This window comes from Mus musculus, chromosome 4 (assembly GCF_000001635.26).
Source record: "Mus musculus strain C57BL/6J chromosome 4, GRCm38.p6 C57BL/6J".
In the NCBI taxonomy this organism is placed as follows: Eukaryota; Metazoa; Chordata; class Mammalia; order Rodentia; family Muridae; genus Mus; species Mus musculus.
In genome coordinates, this window is record NC_000070.6 from 55,263,285 (window position 1) to 55,282,875 (window position 19,591).

Consider the following 19,591-nt stretch of genomic DNA (forward strand, 5'->3'; position numbering starts at 1 on the left):
ACAAGCTGAAATCAAGGTGTCCATCAGATTACATCCTCATCTACCACTTGGCATTTCCACCCACCCACCCCCCCAAGCAACTCTGGGTAGTGGGCAGAGTTCTGGGTGCATGCAGAATTCTGGCTCTGCTTTCTTTCTCTTGACTCTTTCTGGGTTTCTGAGTTTTTCTTTTATGATACAGGGCCTCATATAGCCCAGGCTAGCTTCAAATACAGTGTATAACTGAAGACAAATTTAAACTTCTGGTCTTTTGGTCTCCACCTCCCAAATGCTGGGATTGCAGGCATGCCTCATTCACGGAGTGACAAGATTAAACTCAGAAATCTTTGAGCATGCCAGCAAAGCAACTGAGCTTCATCCAAGCCTTTTGCTTTCTCAGTGGCTATTGGCCAGGTGTTGCTTTCTGCTCCTAGAGGCTGCCTTTGGTTTTGGTCATGTGACCTCACCCCCCCCACCACCACCACCCACAGGAATTCATGACTTGTTCTTTGCCTTGTCTGAAGCTGGCAGAGCAATCTCTCTGACATTTTACTTTCCTTCAAGGGCTCACCTGAATAAGTCAAGAGCACACAAAATAAAATAATCTACCTTTGGGATGATTCTAACCCAGTCATGGGAATAATGGTTCTATGTATTCTTTTGTCTCATTTGAATTTAATTCAGATTCAACAGGGTGGCAGGAATCCTGAGGTCCATCTGTTTATCACACCATGATCTTTAACTTTGTCCCTAGCCATCAATTATTGAAAGGTACCAATATTTTTCAGCTGTGACTTCTAAGCAAAGAACTTTAGACTATGCACAGTCAAGCTGTGTCAAGTCAATCCATAACATTAAAAAGAGAAACCACCAGGCAGACTTACAGGCGCCCCACCTGGGGTCATGGGTTCTTTCTAATAACAAAAGCATTTAGCACCATTGACCACCAGGAAGGCAAGCAAAACTTGAGAACTTGCTTAACAGGAACCATTTGCTCAATGATATAGTCACCAAGTTTGAACTACTTCTTAAATGATTCATTCTCAAATTATAACTCTACCCGTTTGCTAAAGTTCATCTTAAAGACGTTTGGGGGCACAGGTTCGGTGTAACAGCATGTGATTTGCATATACAAAGTCCTGAGTGAGTCTCCAGCCCCATTCTTGGGAGGGTGAGATGACTCAGCAGGTAAAAGCTCTTGCCTGGGAAACCTGATGACCTGAGTTTGATCCCCAGTAAAGAGAGACACACAGTAAAGAGAGAACCAACTCCTGAAAGTTGTCCTCTGACTTCCACACATGTGCCACATCCCACACATACACACACAACAATAATAATTGTAAAAGGACTATTTTTCTTGAATGAATTTAGTAATGTTGAACATAATCTATTGAAGTGGAACATGACTAATACTCCCCTCTTATGGAAAGCAAAGGATTTTTGCTAGCTGAGCAAATAAAAATATTTCTATGATTTATAATTTTGAGTATGTCCAGCCCCAGAAGACCATTTTAAAATATCCCTTTGGAAAAGAATATGATTGGTTAGGGACCTGAAATTCCTGCCCACTTGAAACAGCTCTGTGAACATGTTAGGTTGTCCCCAGAGGAGTCAATTAGCCTTTAATTGATGTGAACCCATCCAATTACCTTCTTTTGGAATTTTACTCAAATGATCAAGACCATTCTTTCCTTCATTTGCTCACTCATTGAATCAATGGATTTTGAGAATTGACTACACGCCAGATGCTAACTATGAAGGTACAGCAATGGACTTGTAGACATTTTCTCATTCGTAGAACTTTCCGAAATGTAGCAAAAACAAACATGTACAACAAATGACCTGGAAAGAAAGATACGTCCTGGTGGCTGCTAGGTAGAAAAAAAAAATACAAGGAAGATAAAAAAATAAAAATAAAAATACTTATGGTTCTGATGGTTGTATTAACGAGGGCATGAAAACTGGGAATATGTTTGTTTTCTCTCGTCTCCCATTTCTCTGAAAAGACTGATTAGGAAGATACTCACCTTCCTGGGCAAGGTAAAGAGCAGTTAGAAGCTATGTCCTACCCAAGAGAGAAGACATCCACTCATCCTTTCAAGGACTGAAAAATGAATCAGCTCCATCATCAAGACCTCCAGCACACACACACACACACACACACACACACACACACACACACACACACACACACACCCTGCTTTAAAAATACTCAGTTTCCTGATGGTACACAGTGAAAATCAATTTTGTTGCTAAGTCAGCTAAGCCAAAAGAGGCCCTCATTGAATAAGAAGGTAAAGGAATCAACACTAGATACAGAAGATGACCATTAAGATGTACCTGTATGAAAATCGGGGATATGTCCATTTTAGTGTTTTGCAAATCTTAGGTCTTAAATAGTGCATGCAATTTGTTTCACTATGTCCATTTGGAAACAAGGATCCTCCACTCTAATTACCCAGGCAGTCAGATACTCTCTAAAACCTCCCTTAATTTCCCCAGGCACAGTTATTAATGGCCATGTCCGCTGGGCTCCCATGAGCCTTCCATTACAGCTCACTTTTGCATTGTGCCATAAATATCCTGAGGTCTTTGTGAAATTCTCTTTCTGCTTCTCTTACCCAGTTGAGGACCTTGTGGAGAGCAACTTGGTCATATTAATTTGTGTGCCCTTAGTAGCTGGGGGAGTGGCAAGTGGATGGGAGTAAAAGCCAATAAAAGTTTAAGGACATGGGGAAACAAAGACTGAATAGATGGAATCTCATTATAACACTTAGAGAAGGGTGGCATGTGACTTTTGACTCTGACCCTGGATGAAGAGATTCTCATACAAAATTGGCCTGGAAATACAATTTATGAGAGACTGGGCGTCAGGGTTGTGAGGGGAAGAAGGAATATAGAGGATGGAGGCTACTATGGCAGTGGAAGAGAGTAGAGTGCAAGAGAGCAGAGTTATGAACTAACCAGTACCCCGGAGCTCTTGACTCTAGCTGCATATGTATCAAATGATGGCCTAGTCGGCCATCACTGGAAAGAGAGGCCCATTGGACACGCAAACTTTGTATGCCCCAGTACAGGGGAACGCCAGGGCCAAAAAGGGGGAGTGGGTGGGTAGGGGAGTGGGGGTGGTCGGGTATGGGGGACTTTTGGTATAGCATTGGAAATGTAAATGAGCTAAATACCTAATAAAAAATGGAAAAAAAAAAGAGAGCAGAGCAGAGAAGAAGGGCAAACAGTGCCATCACCCAGATCAGGTGAGAGCGTTTTCAAGTGTGCTATGATGCGGTTTATATTCTTAAAAGATTGCTCTGGCTGCTGTTTGGACAACAGGTTATAGAGATGCGTGTTTGGAAGCAAGAAAACACTGGGAGACCATAAAATAGGTCCAGGCAAGAAACAGTGACAGATATAAAGCAGAAACAATAGAAATAAAAAGGAGATAAACAATACCAGCCAGGGGAGTCTTCTCAGTTGACTATTGAAACATTTCTATACTAGTTGTATAATAGTCACTGCCAAGGGTCTCTAAGTGGTGCCTCACCCCAGTACCAAAATCCTGAAGATGCCCCCTAAAATTAAAGCTATGATATAAGGTCTGGCATGGTGGAGTCCCTCTTCCTCATGACCTCTGTAGCCTGAATCTCTTGTGTTTGGACCCTAGGCTGTACTGTTTACTAAGAATCACAATTGGATTCAGAAGATGTGTGGAGAAACAATAATATTGGGAAAAAGCAGTAATTATGTTAAAGTTGATGCTTACTAGACACAGATGGGAAGACCCAACAGGCCAAGTGGAAGCTCTCAATCACTACCTACAATAGCAACAAAACTTTAGGACAAACTTCAAAATAATCTCAGGGGTTGTCTTAGGGTTTCTATTCCTGCACAAATATCATGACCAAGAAGCAAGTTGGGGAGAAAAGGGTTTATTCAGCTTATACTTCCACATTGCTGTTTATCACCAAAGGAAGTCAGGACTGGAACTCAAGCAGGTCAGGAAGCAGGAGCTGATGCAGAGGCCATGGAGGGATGTTACTTATTGGCTTGCCTCCCCTGGCTTGCTCTCAGCTTGCTCTCTTATAGAACCCAAGACTACCAGGAATGGCACCACCTACAAAGGGCCCTCCCCTCTTGATCACCAACCAAGAAAATATCCCACAGCTGGATCTCATGGAGGCACTTACCCAACTGAAGCTCCTTTCTTTGTGATAACTCCAGCCTGTGTCAAATTGACACACAAAGCCAGCCAGTACAGGGGTCATCTAACTGCAAATGAGTCCACAATGTTTCTGAATTTCCCTGAGGTTGTGAAGTACCTCAGACACTATAAATCCAAGGTCTCATCTTTACATTTATTTATTTCTGTGTTTATTTTATGTATGTATATTGAGAGGAGGCACACATGCCCTGACAGAGTATGGAGGTCAGAGTACAACTTGAAAGCATCAATTCTTTCCTTCTACTTGGGGAGTTCTAGGGATGCAACCCAGATCATCAGGACTTGATTACAAGCAAAGTCCCTTTGATCTGTGACAGAAGATGAGTATTGAGAAAACAGATGCCAGGCAGTGATGGCACATGTCTTTAATCCCAGAATTCGCTAGGCTTTGGGAATTTGAGGCCAGCCTGATCTACAGAGTGAGTTCCAAGACAACGGGGGATACATGGAAGACAGGAAGGAAGGAAGGAAGGAAGGAAGGAAGGAAGGAAGGAAGGGAGGGAGGGAGGGAGGGAGGGAGGGAGGGAGGGAGGGAGGGAGGGAGGGAGGGAGGGAGGGAGAGTTGACGGAAGGAAGGAAGAAAGGAAAAGAAAGAGAGAGAAAAAGAGTATAGACAGGCAATGTGGAGCATGTCTTTGATCCCAGCACTTGGGAGGTAGAGTCAGGCATGTCTCTGTGAGTTTGAGGCCAGCCTGGTCTACAGAATAAGTTCCAGGACAGTCAGGGATGCACAGCAAAACTCTGTCTCATAAAACTAAAGAGAAAGAGAGAAAGAGAAAGAGAGGGAGAGGGAGAGGGAGAGGGAGAGGGAGAGGGAGAGGGAGAGGGAGAGGGAGAGGGAGAGGGAGAGGGAGAGGGAGAGGGAGAGGGAGAGGGAGAGGGAGAGGGAGAGAGAATGAACAGACAGCCAGGTTGTGTGGTTCACAACTTTAATCCCAGCACTCGGGAGGCAAAGGTAGACAGATCTCTGTGAGTTTGAGAACAGCTTGGTCTGCATAGTGAGTTCCAGGATGAACAGCCTAGGTAGAGAGACCCTGTCTCATAAAAACAAAATGCAACAAAAGGAAACAGACTAGAAATAACAGAGATAAGAAAGTGAAGCAGTTGGAAGGGAGAGGAAGTGTGGTAGAGTAGGGAAATCAATGAAAACAAAGTATAATTATATATACATATATTATAATTATACATTATATACTTTATATATTATATATGTTATATATAGATAGATATAGATATATAATTGTCGTGATACAACCCATTACTTTGTAATCCACTTTATTTTTACTGCAATTTTAACTGTAAAAAAAAAAGTTAAAAACAGATGCAGAACTTTCCAGAATTGGTCATTATGATGACTTTACTGTTATTGTTGTTTATTTATTACTATTTATGTGTATGTATGTATACTTTTGCATATGTGCCATATGTGTGCAGACACCCATGAAAGCAAAAGGCTGTCAGATCCCCTGGAGCTAGGTTTATAGGCAGTTGAACTGCCCAAGGTGGGAGCTTGGGTCCTCTGGAAGAGTAGCGATGCTCTTAACTACTGAGCCATCTCCCAGCCCTTGTAGGCATCTTTGAAAAAAAGAATAAAATACCATCTTATTCAAGGGGAGAGAGGTAGATGAAAGAGAGAGGTGCAAGACAGAGATAGAGAGTCACAGAAAGTAATGACGCTCTTTGACCAAAGTTTAGTCAAGTTCCTCTGAGTATTCACCTCCCTGTTTGGCCCCTCCTGTCCTTCACTTACCTCACCTAGTTTTCACAAGAATTCTGACAAACTGACATAATTAGAGTTACTCACCCTTTACATCCCATAATTTTTGATACTGACTGTGTTCCTTAGCCTCTTCTTTTGTGGCATACTGTAGATCTGACTTGTCTTCAGAGACAATGGGATGTGAGTTAAAATTTTATTTATTTTTATCTATTTATTTATTTACATATAAATAAATAACAAATAATAAATGTATTAATATATTAATAAGTACATTAATTTAATATATTTTATATAATTTATACATTTTATATTCATATTAACTATTAAAATATATTTGTATGTTCCATATTTAAATATGTGCTTGTGTATATACATATTTTAATATATGTATTATATATACATATTAATATTTTGCTAACATTTCTTGACACAAAATTCCTAAAATTTTTAAACTTTTGTGTATGATATTTTTGGTATACTAATAAATTTGATTCACAGCAGTCCCAGGATAATATCAATATGGAGGCTGGCTACTAGAGAGACCACTGCAGGGCTGGAGGGTCAGAACTTTGAGCCCCCTTCTCAAACCTCATTGAAGGGAATGAGACTGAAGGATTCATTGGCTATCAAAGACTCGAGATTTCATCAATCTGCCTGCAGAATGACACTTCCATAAGAACTCCAATGGGGTTTAAAGATCTTCAGATAGCCAAACATGCTGCGGCGCGTAGGGGCTGGCATTCCTGACAGGCCATGAAAGCTCAATTTCCTTTCCCCTCATCCCCTGTGCACCCCTTCACCTGTATCCCTTTGTAAGAAACCAGTTCCTATAAATGTTTCCCTGAATTCTATGAGCTGTTCAAACAAATAATCAAACCCAAGGAAAGGATCATGGGAGCCCCAGTAGTGACCTGGGTGAAAATCCCAGAGCTGTCAATCATCAACTACAGAGCTGAAGGGCTGTCTTTGGAACTGAACCCTTAACCCATGGGATCTGACACTGTATCAAGGTAGACAGTGCCAGAACTGTGCTGTCCTAGACAGAACTGATGGTTTGTTTGCTGCTTGGGAGAATCCTCCACACATTTGGGGAGTTTGGTCTTCTGTGTTGATTGTTGCAGGGAGGAAAGAGAAGATTCTCCCCACCCCCACCCCTGCCACACAGTCATTTTAGTAAGAATTGTGTTACCCATTGTGATGGTTTGTATATCGTTAGGCCAGGAAGTGGCACTATTAGGAGGTGTGGCCTTGTTGGAGTAGGTGTGTCCCTGTGGGTATGGACTTTAATACCCTAGTCCTAGCTACCTGAAAGTGAGTACTCTGCTAGCAGTCTTCAGATAAAGATGTAGAACTCTTAGCTCCTCCTGCATCATGCCTGCCTGGATGCTGCCATGCTCCTCCCTTGATGATAATGGACTGAACCTCTGAACCTGTAATCCAGCCCCAATTAAATGTTGTCCTTATGAGAGTTGTCTTGGTCATGGTGTCTGTTCACAACAGTAAAACCCTAACTAAGACATCCATAATAGCTCACCCTCCCTTAGATGGTCATCATCACCAATGCCTTTGCCTCACTCCTTGCTAATGGACCCCCCCCCTCGCCCAGTCTGGTTTGGGATTGCACTTGTTCTCATAGCAGAGTCCTAACCTGGTATCAGGGACCTGGCCCCACTCTGGACATATCATTTGTATCATTACAGTCAGTCTACCTATAGTCCCAGAGAGACAGTTATTATTATTATCAGAACATTATAAAGAAGTATCTACCTCCTATGTGATACTGCACATTATATAATGTATCAGATCAAAGCAAATCTTAATGAGAACCCTGGGCTTGGAGTGTCAATGACGTGTCCTGGTTGTGACAAGTGTCTCTCTATGTAGGTTATGTTGTCAACAGGGACACAATGCATATATAGGCAATCTCGGACTTTATTTTGATTTTCTGTGAACAAAAGACATTTCTAAGTCAACTAAACCTTTGGGTCTATGGTATGGCTTAGTAGGTATAGGCACTTGCTTCATAAGCTTTGCAACCTGAGTTTGATCCCTGGGTCCCATGATGGCAGGAAAGAACTAACTCCAGAAAACTGTACTGTGATCTCTACACATGTGCTGTAGCATGTACACATCCATATCCACACATCTCGTACACAAACATACACACACAAAAAACAATACATGAAAAAATAGTTTAAATCTGAGGAGGTGGTGGCAGAGGAGGAGGAGGAGGGAGAAGAGGAGGAAGTGGCAACTTATTTAAGATCACACAGCTCTCTTGAATGTTGGGAGTGGGCTGTGCAGCCAGATATCAGACATTGGAAACTGTGGCCCTTCTCCCTGTACAATTAAATGGTGCAGACAAGTAGTGTGCAGTCCGCAATTAGCCTGGCACGTCTGTATTTGCACAATTCCTGTTGTCCTATGGTAAGAACACTTGACATGCAGTATACTCTCTCAGCACATTTTTAATTGTGAGATACATGCTGTGGACTTGTAGATGCAGTTGCCTAGCAACCCACCCCTAAAATGTATCCACCTTGCCTACCTAAAACCTCACACACACCCCACTTCACCCTCCCACAAAACCCTAGAAAGTGCCACTCCCTGCTCGCTTGTGTGTACAGTTCTGATCAATCCCTCCCCAACCCCCGCCCCAGTCCTCTGCAAACTAGGGGAATTGTTCAAGAAAGCTAATTCTAGGTTCTGAAAGTAAAGACAGAATAGTTTGCAGAATTTGAGGAAAGGCCTATTCCAAGGAAACAGACAAAGTGCCACAGAGAGAGGGGAAAAAGTGGGTTTGCCTACCAACAGGCTATTGGTGAAATCGGTTGATGGCAGAGCAACACAATAGGAAAGATCAGAAAGCAGAGAATGCCTGGAAGGCCATGAATACATCGCTGGCCCTTAGTCAATGAGTTATGAGAGCCTCTGATATGGGTGCCGGAACTGAGCTTCAGGAACTGTGTAGGGCAGAGGGTGAGCTTGGAAAGATGAAGGGAGAGGCCTGAATCAAAGGGGCCAGGTGGGAGGTTATGTTCTGCTGAGGAGGAAGCTGGGCAGAAGAGAGGCATGGAGTGAGATGAAAATAGATGAGGGTTATCAAAAGGTGATGGGGATACAAAGAAAAAGGAAAACCATGGCTCAAAATAACTTAGTCTGTCTTGGCAGCCACAGCCCCACCCCTCTTCCATTTACACCTGCGTTTGCTAGGTGACAAGGGCAGCCGCTGACCAGTCACAAATTGCTCCTTATCTCTAGATCCCAGCCATTTCACTCTCCTGCCCAGAGTCTGAATAATAAGTGTTCTATTCTTCCAAAGAAAATGGTGTCAAGAATGAGGGGGGAGTGCCAGCAATAGGATGGTTTGGTTTTTATAAGCGATGTGTTCACACGGCAGCTCTGAACACATCTATTTCTTTCCCGGTGACCCTCCTGACCTTGAAAAGTCATTTTCTTCCCTTTTCAGCACAATTTTAAAATCGAAGTGTTTTTGAAAACTAGAGAGACAGACTCAGGAATGAGACTTGAAGCAAAGAAAGGGTGATCGATTTGTTCAAGAGTTCCCCTGATAAGACTGAGTCGGGGCAGCTAGAAGCACCTGAGTGTGGGGCATGGATTACCCAGCCCTGGGGAAAGGAGCGAATCCATCGGTACCTGATGTTTCTCAGTGGGCAAAGCTGTGGAATTAACAACGAACAGCACAATGTCTGCCTCCCGGGCGTCCACAAGCTTAGGCAAAAATTACTTGAGGCTCCATGTAGTGAGGCACGCCTGTCATTTACTAGGAAAACCGCAGCAGGGGGATGGTGAGTTCAAGGCCAGCCTGAGCTACAAAGCAGGTCCCCATCTCAAAATAAATAAATAAATAAATAAATAAATAAATAAATAAATAAATAAATAAATAAATAAATAAATTCTCACCAAAATATTTCAACAGCTAGTTTTGGATGGAGACTTTGAAACTGAGATGGAAAATATCAGAATATATCATGATTTTTTTATTACTTTTTTGCTAAAATGTCCGGTGGCCACTTAAAGTTGCAAACATTATATATATATAGTATGTAACTAAAAAGATCAGCAATCTTATTTGAAGATGTCAACAATTTGAAAAGGAGACTTTCTTCTCCTTTCCAGTGAGAATGAGAGCAGGACCTGGACTCTGCCCCACACTTATCCTGCCCGCCCCCCCCCACCCCCCAGGCTGAGGTACAGCAAAATCAGGCAGGAAGATAGAGGCAGTGGGGAATAGTAGCAGAAAAATGTCTTACCAAATGTGTCTATCGCCTTTCTTTTTTTTTTTTTTTTTGGCCAGGACAGGGAAGCAGGAGTGGGTAAGTGGGTGGGGGCACACCCTCACAGAAGCAGGGGGAGGGGAAACAGGATAGGGGGTTTTTGGAGGGGAAACCAGGAATGGGGATAACATTTAAAATGTAAATAAAGAAAATATCTAATAAAAACTATTTATTTATTTATTTATTTAATGTAGGTGTATACACTGTTGCTGTCTTCAGACACATCAGAAAAGGGCATCAAATCCCATTAGCAGATGGATGTGAGCCACCATGTGGTTTCTGGGAATTGAACTCAAGACCCCTGGAAAAGCAATCAGTGCTCTTAAAACTGCTGAGCTATCTCTCCAGCTCATCTATTGTCTTTCTATGATAGACTGACAGACAGGAAGATATTCAAGTTGCTTCCTGGAGCAGTTCACTGGTGGGCTTCCACAGGCTATAATACCCTTGACCTGGGAAAAAGGCTGCTGCTCTGGTATCACTCTCTCCTCTGATCCTCGTGCTCTAGAAATGCTACACTGGCTTATCTTCTGTGAAGGCTTCCTTTCCCTCAAGACCAATCGACTGTACAGGATGCAAGACAGTCATACCTAGGGCTGCCAGATAAACGCCTCTCTTTGTCCAGTCAAAATATGGAAGTGAAGGTCAATCAATGCCCAAGAAGGAAACTTCATCTTCTGATGTCCTAGAGGGCTGGAGAGCAGGGTTAGGAGTCAGACAACAGGTTCATGTGTTTCACTGATTGCTTGCCACATGGTTCCATTGATGAAGTGGGGACTGGGCATAACCTCTGTTTCAACCAGGATCCCAGGACAGGAAGAACTCAGCATAACCACACTTCGCAAAGGAATCTGCACAAATCTCATATAAATCCCTACTCTTGTGTCCCTAATGTGTCCTTGACATGGCTGGAGGTTTGGCAAGATGTGGTTTCCAACTTAATTTTTCTCTTGCGTTGGCATCTAACATACACTGAGTCTACTTCCATATTCTAGCTACTGCATCACCTAAGCCTGCCATGTAACCTCCTCTTTACTTTGTAGTCACAAAACACATTCTTGATGCCCCAATGCTAAGCCTGTCTCAAGGAATAAAGAATTTAGACAAGAGCCTCTTGCTTCCCAGCTTTCTGCTTCTTCCATCCCCCAAAAGTCAAAAGTGGGATGTAATCGGTGCAACGCAAACACAGACCAATTGAAGCCGTATACCCCCAAACACCAGAGGAAGTGTAGCATGGTGGACCACTTACAAAATCTCATCTGACCCTAAGTCAAGTGTTGGACATTCTAGGCATGTCATCGTAGTGTGAAAGCAATGGGAAAAGTCATTAGGGAGAAAAGATGCTTGATCGGAGATGACTGAGTCTCATTTCATCGCAATCAAGACAGACTCTGGCTTCCAACCCACAGCCTGTGGGCCTTATATACCTTACCATGGCTATGAATAAGCCTAACACAAAATGGTAAACTTACTTAAAACACTGTAGATTGGTGAGGACTGGGGGGTGGAGGGGAGGAGTGGCACTATGATTTTTTCTTTAATGCAATTCTCAGTGTGAACTTTTTAGATGACAACACTTAATCGTGATGTCAAGAAACTGGGTGTGCCCAAGACCATCCCCAGAACAGGAAGTAACAGAGGACGCGGGTGCAGAAGCCACATTGCGTAGAGGCAATAAGCTTGAGGCGAGAGTGGCCTTATTCCTGACACTGGGCAACCCAAAGCTTGGCAGTCACCAATCATGTTCCATGCATAGGTACAATTGTGCCACTAGATCATAACCCTTAAAGCTCTGGGCATGCTGGGTGTCCTGGATCTTTCCCCCTCTGGGACCAGCAGCAGCTTTGTTTGAGAGTTGAGTGACAAACGCACAGAGACTGCAAGTAAAACCCTAACAGACTGAGCTCAGCCTCAGCCTCCACCTGTTGAGCAGAGCCTAGGAGCAGCTCCTTAGTACAGAGACCGCACTGTTCACCAAGCTTCTGCAACTTAACGCTGCTTCTTGAGGACCCCAGCGTACAGCTCAGTGGGACACCTGTCTGTGTTGAGAGAGGGGGTGCCAAGAAGCCTGAGCTCCTGGAGGGGAGCCATCTATGTATTTGGAAATTCTCCCCATTCATCACTGGTATATCCTTTTGCTGGCACCCGGTCTATCTTCAGAGTAACTGACCCAGTAGTATTTGAGAATTCTGCATGTTAAAACCACATACTGTTTCAAAATATGAGGTATAAAAAAGGTTCACCAGGTTTATAAAACATTTGCATTAAGACAAGAATGCAGTGACCATTTCTCAAAAGGATTAGTGGTCAGAATATGATTTATAATTATATTTTTATGTAATACAATTTATCAATAGGAATCTAATTTCAACTATTGTGGATTTTGAAATGGTTACAAACACGAATGCCTTGGCCGGGAATGAAAGCTCAGAGCTACCTCCAGTACCTCCAGTCCGGGAAGACACTGAGCCTAGATCCTGTGCTCCGCTAGATAATTATCCTTAATCGGGTCACTGTCTTCTTATTTGGGCACTTAGCAACTTTTTGAAAAAATGGTAATTCAGTAGAATTAGGCTGACTCATTGCTTCTGTTATCTTCCCTTTAAAAATAGATCCTCTCTCTACTCACCCTCCTAACTTACTTGCTCAAAGTGGCATGGCCTTTCCCCAAGGACTAGTGAGAAGTCACAAGTTACCATAAGACCTACTTATAATCTCAACACGGAGGAACTAAGGCAGGAGGATCTGTGAGTTCCTGCCCAGCCTGGTCTACGTAAGACCCTGTATCAACGAAACAAGACTTGCTTCATTTCTAAGCTACTGCCAGCACTTCTCAGATACAAGTGTTTACAACACCTTAAAATACTGGCTTTGACCTAACAGATGTGGGTGGAGCCCAAGACCCTGCATGTCAAGCAGGCTTCTCCTCTGTGTGAGGCCAGTCCTTCTCAGCAGGTCCCATTCGACTTCACAGGCTGACAAGGTCTCACCCAGACCCCTCAGGAGAGCCTGGCATGGAGGTGGGCCCCTATCGCACTGTCTAGGTCATCCTACACAGCTGATTTCCCCTTTCTCTGAGTGGCTTTTGATCAGGGTTCCAACGGATGGCTAGCGAGAGCTAATTACAACCCCAACTAATTCACTGTGTCAGTTGTTATTCATTAACAAATTATGTTCCTGACAAACTGCTCTAGTGTGGTACCCTAAGTACTGTAATTAAAATCTTAGGAAGTTGCATGTGGGCCTAATTGATTTCCTTAATGTGTTACTCAGACTAAACATTCCATTATTTTGTGTCTTGATGTTTATGAAGGGGTGGAACCGCCACTGCCACCCAGGCAGCAGGGAGATCTCTCTCTCTCTACAAAAACAGGGAGCCTTCCTGCTTGGGAGACCCTATTCATCTCCACAGCAGGCAGTGCCATTGTTCCTTCCACAGGCAACAGTCACATAGGAAGACTCAGAGAGTTCTTCTGTTGTGTTTATAACCTGTATGTCCTTCTTAGGGTTCCAAACTTGAGAAAACCATGCTGATAGTTTAGTGTTTTACCATGCAGACATGGAAGGCCACTCACCGTGAGTGACATCACGGCCTCATATCCTTTGGACCCTCCTCCTGTCACTCATTGCCACAGGGAGGAATGAAAGAAGGCATTAGGGCTGGTAACTGAGCATCTACACTTCATCTACAGCTGTATGTGAGGCAGACAAATTCAAGTGGGGGTATTAAATTTAAAATGCCATGCACAGCCAGTACCTATACTGCAGTACCTTGAATTAAACTGCATGTATTTATCCATTCATGTATTCCACAGCTGTGTGTGTGTGTGTGTGTGTGTGTGTGTGTGTGTGTGTGCACGCCTTGCATTTGTACTTAACAACTTATAGGAATCAGCCTTTTGCTTCCACCTCATGAGGTCCAGAAATCAAGCTCAGGCCAACAACCTGAGGTGCAGCAGCCACCGTCACCCTCTGAGCCATCTCACCAGCCCCACCTTGGTTTTTGAGACAGGTTCTCCACGGCCTGGGACTGGCTGAATGGCCAGAGGGCCTCAGGGGTCCTCCTGCCTCCTCATACCCAACAATACAATCACAAGCATGTGCTGCCACAGTGAAACGCAGATCCTCCTGTTAGCCCAGGTAGCACTTCACAGGCTTGGCTGCCTCTTCAGCCCTCAACAGCCTCTTCAGAAGCATCTAGTCTAGGCAAGCCCAAAGTTAGATTTAAAAACTATATATGCAAATTAAACTAAGTATACTAATGACGTATATTGTATCTTGGGCACTCTTATAATTTTAAATCTATTAGCTTTTTCCATTCTTGCTCAGTTCCTGTGAGGGCAGGACTCTTATAATCATCTCTGCTTTACAAATGAGAAAACAGAGACACATGAAAACAGAAGGAACTTGCCTAGACTCACTCAGTCAGGCCCAGTCCGACTCTGAGTCTCATCTTGTGTCACATGCTGTCCCTCTACAGAGGAATAACAACTAGTGAGAAGACAGTATGTCCTTATGAAAACTTTTACACTAAAAATGAATCCAATTCCTATTTCACAACTAAGAAAACTGAGACCAGAGAGGTTGCTCAGCTGTCTAAAGTCTCACAGTTTGTAACTGGCAGGCTCAGAATTTGAGACTAGGCCCAGCTCTTATATATACTCTTAGTCTCTCTGCACCTTCTATAAAGTGAACACTATCTGAGAAACCATACAGGGATCAGGACCAAATCGGTCCAACCAATTTAAAAACGCCCCAGGGATCTCTGCCCTAGATTTCTAGCGGATGAAGGGTCCGGGCAGGCAGACAGAGCAGAACCAGATGTGAAGCCACACCATCAGTAACTGAGGCTGCGCCCGGCCAGTGCATGCTCGCCCTATTTGGACAGCAAGGTTCTCCGATGACACCCCTTGCACCTCTCCCTTCTCACCCTCCGGCAGAATGCATCACAGTGGAGGGTCACAGGCGTCTCAGGATAGATCTAGCAGGCTCACTTTCCATCTCAACCCATCACACAAATAAAACTCGAGGCTTCGGAACATCACTTTCACTCCACCCCCCCGACCCCCGAGGACATACAACAAAATGTAACTGCAAATTCTGAAAGGTAGAGAATTTATCCTGATTCTGATTTTAGAACTACGGCCTCTGTGAGAGCTTTCGTAACCGCCAGATTGTTTTAACAGGCCAGTTCTTATGCCACACAACCCAGCCGCGTTGGTTGAGAGCTCCTGGCACCCACTGGCTGATGTACGCACAATGAGCTCAGGAGAGCACCCAGGTCCTTTCCCTTGTTCTGGTACCACAAACTCACCAATTCATCCCGTTCCTTCTGAGTCACTTCCTGTGTCCCTGGTTCCCAAGCTCCCTCCTCGTAAATCTCTGCTTCTCTCCAACAAGTGCTTTTGTGTGGCACCAAGTACAGCCCTCCAGATCGACCGACCCCTGGATGCATGGCCCAGACATCACATGTTCATTTCCTCCTGTGTCTAAGGTGACCTCCTAGGTGCTTAGGAAGCGCCTTCTTCTGCAGAATACACTCACAGCTCAGTGATATTCTTCATGGTTAACTGTGCATCCCTCCCTTGCCACGCCCTACTGGTAAGCTGGCTGATCACTACACACGGAATTCATCAGCTGCGTTTTGCGATGCATATACAGAGAGAGGATATATAGTATGTCTTTATCATTATTAGGTAACACCACAAATCATAATATTTATACTTATACAGTTAGTATGCATCTTTATTAATTTAAAGATTAAGATTAGCAGTCAACTCACAAACTCAAAAAAAAGCTCTATGTTTAAAGAATCATGAGACATGTTCATCTTTGCACTCACCGCTGTGAGTTTTTTCACACAGGCTCTTGGAACAAAAATGTTGAGACCTAAAGCTCATTCCTGGGATACGACTATTTTTCAATAGGAGAGTTCTTTTAACGCTTTACAAGTGGCTAAAGAGATGGCTCAGTGGTTAAGAGCCCTGGCTGCTCTTACAAAGGACTAGAGGTTAGTTCTCAGCATTCAACCACCTCTACGTTCCAAGAGACCCAGTGCCCTCTTCTGGCCTCTGTAGGCACCTGCACTCTCACACATAAATAAAAATAAGTAAATCGCCGGGCGGTGGTGGCGCACACCTTTAATCCCAGCACTTGGGAGGCAGAGGCAGACAGATTTCTGAGTTCAAGGCCAGCTTGGTCTACAAAGCGAGTTCCAGGACAGCCAGGGTTATACAGAGAAACCCTGTCTCAAAAAAACAAAAACAAAAACAAACAAACAAAAAGCAAAACAACAACAACAACAAAAAAAACCCAAGTAAATCATTAAAACAAACAGCCAGGCGGCTGCAGTAGTGATGGTAGTGGTGGTGCTGGTGCTGGTACTGGTGCTGGTGCTGGTGCTGGTGCTGGTGCTGGTACTGGTGCTGGTGGGGTGATGGTAGTAGTGCTGGTGGTTCATGCCTTTAATCCTATCCTTTGGGAGGCAGAGGCACGTGGATCTCTATGAGTTCAAGGCCAGCCTGGTCTACAGAGTGAATTCCAGGACAACCAGTACTACATAGTCAGACCCTTCCTCAAAACAACAACAATAACAATGACAACAACAACAACAAAAAAACAAAATTAAAAAAAGAAAAAAGAAAAAAAAACCCAACAACAACAACAAAAATGCTTGACTAAATGAGGGAGCTCAAATGCATACCACAGTCTCCCTTTGCTATGAGCCGCCATTTGTCAGGAAGGAAGAAAGGCACGCAAGCACCAGGGCAGCTTCCTCTGTTCTCTAATTTGTCTAATTTGCAAAATCTTTGGCACAATTTTTTTCTTGTTTTTTTGGGAAAAAATACCAGGGTCGGTCATATAATTGCACAAATATAAAGCAAGCTCCCACTCGTTGTCTACGATGACAGCAGCCAAGACATTAGAAGTCGGAATGCTGGCACTGCAGGTTAAGCCAGGGTTCCACCAGCTGATGTAGCCCATGTCCTTAGCCAGAGCCATGCCACGCCCTTGAAGAGGGAGATAAGTGCTTTGCCTAGTGTGACCCTATAACAGGACCGGTTATTGAAGGGTATAGAAAGATATAACAGCACCCAACCCATGAGGTACGGCTCGTCCAGAGTCTTCAACTTTCATCACACACAATTTTAAAAGGACATTTTAGGACAAGTTAACTGAATAGACATTTCAAAGAAGATGTACATATGGCCAATAGATTTGTAAATAATAATAATAATAGTAGTTGTATTATTATTATTACTACTACTACTATTATTGTTGAGACTTGAGAAATTACTTAGCAGTTAAGAGCACTGGGTCTTCCAAAAGACTTGGGTTCAATTCCAAGCACCACAGGGCAGCACACTACTATCTGTATCTCCAGGTCTAATGGATCTGTAGCCCTCTTCTGGTCTCCATCGGTACTGCGTTCAGGTGGTGCCCAGACAAAGGCAAAATATATGCAAAACATTTACATATATAAAATAACAAAACAATAATAAACTTTTTCAAATTATTAATATCACTAATTATCAGAGAAGTACATAATGTCAATTACGGACAAATTTAGTAAGTGTTGGGGCTGGAGCAAGGGCTCAGCTGGTAAGTGCTTGTGGCAGAAGGATGAAGATCTGAATTCGAATCCAAACACCAACATAAAAAGTCCAGCGCTGGGGAGGAGGAGATGGGAGGATGCCTATGGCTTACTGGGCAGTTAGTAAGCTCCAGGTTCAGTGAGAGACTTTTCTCAATATAGTAATAATGTTGGCAAGGATGATGGTAGGACCCTGGGATCCTGGGACCTACATAGTGGAAGAAGAGAAACAATGTCCACAAACTGCCCTCAAACCTCTACAAATTCTTTATGACACATACATACATACATACATACATACATACATACATACATACATACATACAATATAAAAAATGTAAAAGTAAAATAAAACACAGGATTGAGGAAGAAACCTGACACAGACTTCTGGACTAAACACACACACACACACACACACACACACACACACACACACACACACACACAGCCTCACCTATAAGTTTTCCGGAACAGGCTAGCTGGGGTTTGGTGTGGCTTCCTGGATGTATCCGTGTGGCTCTGGGCTTTGTCCGTCTTTCCCCAGGGCTCTCTAGGTCCAGGAATCCTCCTGGAGCCTGGTCAGTGTCAGACTTGGAAGAGCTGCCTTGTGAAGGGACGGGGGTTGTACAGAGAGTCAAGAAAGCTGCACACAGCCTGGAGCCTGCTCGGTCTATCAGCACACAGCAGGGTGAAAACCTGAGGCGCGAGAGCAGAACTCGGTAGGAAGGACAGGGAACTTTGACTGAGCCCAAAGGGAATGAGTGAGTGACTTCCCAGTCCACCTTCCTCTTGGCTTCTAAAAGGATGACGAGAGGCGGGGCTCTGGTTTATCAAGCTGAGCTGTGAGCAGCCCCTCCTCCCAAAGAGGGCTGTAGTGCAGCCAACTTGACTGTCTTGTAGACTGTGAACTTTGGTCCCTTCCCTGGAGGCGATATGGTAAGGCTCTCGCGGCCTCGTCCTGCTGGACCTTCATTGGGCCTTCTTGGTCACCCTCTGGCTCTTCAGCATCACACACGTGATGAACAATCCCACAAACGGGAGCAGCAGGAATAATGGGATGAGCACAGTGGTTGACGTGCTGGCTGTCAATGAATGCTGAAAGAATTACCCAAATGGTGTAGGAGGTAAAAATGAACTGGCTAATGGCCATGAAGCCAAGTCCCACTGCTTCTTCTGTCCCTGTGGCCTGGAAAATAACGAAGGCTCAGCGGGTAAGATGGCTCTTAGTGGCAGCACACTAGTGGAGGCTAAGAGCAGCCTGTTTATACTCCAAGCCTCTCATTCATTCAACAACACGAGGGCTGATTAGAAGTGCTCTCGGGCTTAGACAGATGTCAGGCCTCGTGTCACCTGTCCACAAGCTGTGTGGAGAGCGATCCAGGTTCGGAGAACCCAACTCCATCTCCAAAAGAAACTCCAACTCAGGGCCCTACCCCTGGTACCCTCAAATCACAGAGGTATCACACCCCAAGCTCACGATCTCCCCAATTGAAGTGGTTTTAATGTTGGTCATGTTTCATTAAACTGATAAATTGACCTATAATACAGAGGTTCTCAACCTGTGGGTCGCGACCCCTTTCACAGCCCTCATTTAAGACTACCAGAAAACCAATTTATTTATATTAGGATTCATAACAGTAACAAAAATTACAGTAATGAACTAGAAATTAAACAAATTTACTTGGTGGTTACCACAACATGAAGAACAGTATTAAAAGGTCACAACATTAGGAAGGTTGAGAACCACTGTTTTTTTATTTTTTTAAAGATTTATTTATTTA

General features: G+C 43.8%; 1 pseudogene; it reads right to left on the reverse strand.

Annotated features, from left to right (window-relative positions):
* Positions 1-18,779: 18,779 nt before the first annotated feature.
* Positions 18,780-19,323, reverse strand: Gm12512 (annotated as a pseudogene).
* Between the last annotated feature and the right edge of the window lie 268 nt (positions 19,324-19,591).